Source organism: Nilaparvata lugens, unplaced genomic scaffold, assembly GCF_014356525.2.
Source record: "Nilaparvata lugens isolate BPH unplaced genomic scaffold, ASM1435652v1 scaffold7136, whole genome shotgun sequence".
NCBI classification, from domain to species: domain Eukaryota; kingdom Metazoa; phylum Arthropoda; class Insecta; order Hemiptera; family Delphacidae; genus Nilaparvata; species Nilaparvata lugens.
The window spans coordinates 1-5,334 of record NW_024092885.1 but is presented as its reverse complement, the minus strand read 5'-3'; the positions used below and the strand labels follow the sequence as shown (position 1 = coordinate 5,334).

The 5,334-nt window shown below is 30.6% G+C and overlaps 1 long non-coding RNA gene across 1 annotated transcript; it reads right to left on the bottom strand.

Moving 5' to 3' along the window:
• Positions 1 to 1,258: 1,258 nt before the first annotated feature.
• On the bottom strand, positions 1,259 to 3,856 carry LOC111059506. Its single transcript, XR_005574082.1, has 3 exons — positions 3,807 to 3,856; positions 2,366 to 2,492; positions 1,259 to 1,440 (listed from the first exon to the last, which is right to left on the bottom strand). It is a non-coding gene; the product is annotated as an uncharacterized LOC111059506 (long non-coding RNA).
• Positions 3,857 to 5,334: the final 1,478 nt, after the last annotated feature.

Sequence of the window (5,334 nt, the reverse complement as noted above, 5' to 3'; positions counted from 1 at the left end):
ATACTTTGAAACATGATCAATAATAATAATTTACTAATGATGAATTTTGTGTACATATATGTATGTCATTGGCCTTTGATGATACTGCTATTCCTTATAATTGAAAAAAAATGGGTTGGTTCAGGTGGTTACACTCAAGAATAGTATAATAGTAGGTTGCCTTGATCACATAAGACGCGTGGAGAACGCAGCCTGCTATGGTGTGTATGGCCTGTATGGTGCTATGGTGTGACGTCATGCTGCGACCTCTCGCCCTGGCTTAACATGCATTCAAATGTAAAAATGCCAACTTTGAGCCCTCATAGCAAATCAACCATCAACTTTACATAGAAGTGATTGACATCAAAATGTTCAGCATTTATCCCCTTTGAAACAATATCAAACTAATTTCAGTAAAAATCCTATAAATGTTACCGGCGAGTCTAAAACAAATCGTTTGAACACACAATTTGATTTGATAATACCATTTCAAATACGTTTTTGTACTTTCTATTAGTTTTTTCTGCATCGTTTTAGTTCTTTCTCTTAAACAGATTCTATTCTCATTTAGAAATTTTATCCTTATGAAGTCTGTGGAAAGAACTAACAGCTTCTTTAGGAATTTCAGGATATTAACGTTATTTTATCAACCCCTGAAACATAGCAATGCGAACCATCAACGGTTGCCTAGCTTTATCACAAAAATAAACAGTCTAGATAAGCCCTAAGAATATATGAACATCATTTAAACATTATAAAGATTTTATTTATCCCAATTATGATAAAAAAATAGATAATCATGACTTTTAATGACTTTAATGCTGTTATTTTATCAAAAAATAAAGCGCATTACACTACTGTACTGTAAAGTAGTTGAATAATTTCATGAATAATTAATGTTATATTATTTGAAGTTATAATTTGTTGAACTATTTAAATTATAATTAAGATCTATTCTTGCTTTACACAAGTGTTTTTTGCATTCATAAGTATCCCATGGACACATTGAAATAAAAAATATCATACTACCGTGAATAATATATGGTATTTCCTTTGTAAATTTGTGTCCCATGAAAATAATCAATAAAATATACTAATAATCGTCAATAATAATAATAATACTGCACTGAGCAGAAACAAAAACACAATACAAGAGCAACGTGTTGGCACTACGCTTTCCAGTAGACAACTGAAATAATTATTAGTAACCAGACAGTTCAACGTTCTAAAAATAACTTGTGTAACCATGGCGAACAGTTCCATGATTTTGCTAAATTGGTTCTAGGTATATGTCAATTAATAAAGTCTTATATTATTAGGAAATAGTATAGTGCAACTTACTGAAAATGGTTTCCATCAGATGTAGAAAGGAGTTTTAAATCTAAAACTGTAGTTGGCAGCATATTCGTCTGTCATGGTGGATTTTGGTATATGCGTCTGCACTTCTATTCCCACCTTTGCCTGAAATCAAATGATACATTAAATGTATGAAGCGATTTTCTAATTGAAAGGAATTTTATAAGTGATGGTAAATAAACCAATACAAGAGAGTTTTCAAGGACCTTACATAGTACTGAACTAATTATCAAATTGTAGCCTATCAATGAGAATGATTGCTTCTATTTACAATTTATTTAAAGTATTTCTCAAAGGGGTTATTTTATACTGGTCATATTGGAATAAATATGGTTTAATCTAATCAAAATATTAGAAAAAAATTTAGTTCATGTCCCTAACAAAAATGTAACTATAGTCCCTAATAAATATAACTAATAATTAGTAGGTAGGCCTATTATGATGTTATGAATAGTTCTATTATTGTAACATTTTACAATAGCTTCTTTTATATCATAACCATCCATGATATTGAATCAATCTATTATAATATTACTGAATCATATAATCACTAGCTTAAAATGTATTGAATCATGAAATTAAAACCACTAACTTAATAGATTTTTTACAAGTTTGAAGTTAACCAACAATGGTAACAGTTTAATCAACTGTTAGACCCGGTTGCACAAAAGCCGGTTAAATTTTAACCGTGATTAACTTCACGAGAACCAATCAGAGAATGCGTTTTTGATAAAACGGCTTCTCTGATTGGCTCTCGCGGAATTAATCACGGTTAAAATTTAACCGGCTTTTGTGCAACCGGGCCTTAGTGTTTGAAAATGATAAATATTCAACTTATACACACTAAAAATTGCAATTACTGTTATATTAGGGTTATTAATAGGGCTTGACATAAAATCTCAAAACTGCTCCAGTAATTCTTGAATATAGGCTATTGTAGGTAGCCTAAGTTTGTTTGTTAAGGTTACAAGTAAGTTTGTTTATGTATGTTGAAAAATTTGATTATTGAAGGAGGTAGAGTGCAACTTACTGAAAATGGCTTTCATCAAATGTAGAGAGGAGAAGAACTTTTTTCAAATCTAATCCTTGGCATCATATTCATCTGTCATGGTGGATTTTAGTATAATATGTATCTGCAGTTCTATTCCCACCTTTGTCTGAAATCAAATGGAACATGTATGAAAGCAATTATCTAATTGAAAGAAATTTTGGCTAAAGTGCACGTCCAGTGCCAACATACCTGTCATCAAATTTTTGGTTGGGATCGATTTAGTATGATATTTTGAGCACAAAATCAAAAAATTAAACGGCGGTCACTATTGTTTTCAAAATAAACTAAGTTCAAAGTAGCATAACTTTACATGCATTCAACCTATGCTATAAGTAGCAACCATAAGTAGCTAAGGTTAGGAAAAGCTTTAGGTTAATAAAGCTTAGGTTAGGAAAAGCTTTGGGTTAGGAAAACTCAGATTAGGAATATCATAATTTGATGATTTCAATAATCAAAATGGCTGCTACTCATAGGTTAAATGCATGTAAAATTGTGCTACTTTGAACTTAGTTTATTTCAAAAACAATAGTGACCGCCGTTTAATTTTTGTGATTTTGTGCTCAAAATAGCATACTTAATAATCGATCCCAACCAAAAATTTGATGACAGGTATGTTGGCACTGGACGTGCATTTACACCGAAATTTTGAAGTAATAATTTAGTATGGTTTTAATAAATTGATAGTATTAAAACAATAAACAATACAAGGGAGTATTTAAGGACCTTACATAGTAGTACTGAACTAATTATTAAATTGTAGCCTATCAATAAGAATGATTGCTGCTATTTACAGTTTATTTAGAGTATTTCTCAAGAGGTTGATTTGATACTAGTCATATTGAAATAAATAATGTTTTATCTAATCAAAATACTGTATTCAAAAAGTTAATTAGGTCAAATGTAACCATAGTCCCTAATAACTTATGCCTATAAATAACTAAAATTATTAGTGGGTAGGTCTATTCTGGTATTAGCTTTATTATTGTAACATTTTACAATAGCTTCTTATATTTTAAACATTCATAATAATTAAATCAATCTATTATGATATTACTGAATCATATAATCACTAGTTTGAAAATTATTACCTAAATCATAAAATCGAAACCACACTTGATAGTTGTTTTACAAGTTTAAGGTACCAACAATGTTAACAGTTGGTTAAATCAACTGTTTGGGTTTAAAAATGGAAAAAAATTAACTTATACACACTAAACATTGCAGTTAATGTTGTATCAGGGTTATTAATAGGGCCTAACATAATTATTTACCATAGTGCTTTTAAAAACAACATGTGCTTTACAAATTTGTCTGGGGAATGCTTTGCCATCACTAGGCTAAACAGCTTTGTTTAGTAGGTAATTTCTGTATGCTATTAAACTTATCAATAAATATCCTAGACATAAATGAATGATCTTACCTTAATTTAAGACCTTCAGCAATCAAAATCATCATCAACTTGATGACGCGATAAAATAGAGGATAAACAAACAACGAACCAACTTCACCTTCAAGCTTCAACTACTGAAACTGAAAACTGAAGGAGATTAGGAGACAGGACATCTTTAATGGCTGTTGCTCAAGCGCAGTAGCACACAAGCATGAATCACCCCGGGATTTCAAAGTTATTGATATAGACAATCTTTATTGTTAACATTAAAACAGTCCATATTTCTGGGACGGATTAATGATTTCTTTATGGGGGACATTTGTGCTTCCACTGAAATAATGTTGGAATCAATAAAATAGTACCTAGTTTATTATTATTTGAATTTAAAACTTGAAAATTATTTCATAGGCTTGGTGTGTGACATGATTTTTAGCACAAACTGGAATCTAATTTGAAAAAATGATATAACTTTTTCAATTTTGGATGGAAACATTTGAAATTCTAGGACAATGTTTATAACATGAACAGAATCGTTAATTATTTTTTTCAAAATTTTCCATCATCAATTACCAATTATTTAAAATTTTAAACGTTAGTAGCCCGTCAACGGCCCGTCTGAGGGATTTTTGCATTGAGAAGAAGTGCTGGAAATCTACTTCTGTAGCCGAATAAGTGATAAAAGACTGCTTTTTGAACATTTTTGGGAAACTTAGAAATCGATCAAATTTTTTCCAAGTCCCTATTGGATTACAATTAGCGCAAAAGGTCTATTATATCATCAACAGTACGTTGTAGACGATTTTCGCAAGAGACAAAAAGTGTTTGAAATTCAATTCTGCATCCGAACTATTGATTAGAAATACAATTTTTCGACTTTTTTGGGAAACTTGAACATCTGGCAAATTTATTCCAAGTCCCTCTGGATTTAGCGCAAAAGGTCAATTATATCGTTAACAGTGCATTTTAGACGATTTTCGCAAAAGACAAAAAGTATTTGAATTGCAATTCTGCACCCGAATTGATTACAAAAAGCTTAAAGTGAGACTTTTGGAAAACTCAAAAAATTTAGTCTTAATTTGTGTAAAACATTTTCTTTATCTCGATAATGGTGAGTTGGAGACGATTTTTGAAGAAGATAGAAAGGGATTGGAATTCAATTCCACTTAGGAATTAGGCCTATTGGTCAGAAAGCCTAAATTGAGACATTTTTAGGGATTAAGTTACACAGGTGAGGGGGAGGAGACACCTTCTGAAAAAAATGTTTGATTTTCACTTATAACATTTTCACTTAGTGTGTTGACTGGATAGGTACTGTAGAAATTCCATACTGTACCAACCTTTCTAACGTTTATTTTAGTAAACATTTCTAAGTTTATCAAACGTTGTTTTCATAACGTTTATCAGCAATATACATTCTAGACGTTTATAGAGTAAACGTTCATTTTAGTAAAATTCCCTAACGTTTACTAGACGTTGTTTTCATAACGTTTATCGGATTTATACATTTTAAGCATTATTAATTTTTTAAACTTTTTGTGCTGTGTGGGATGAACACTAC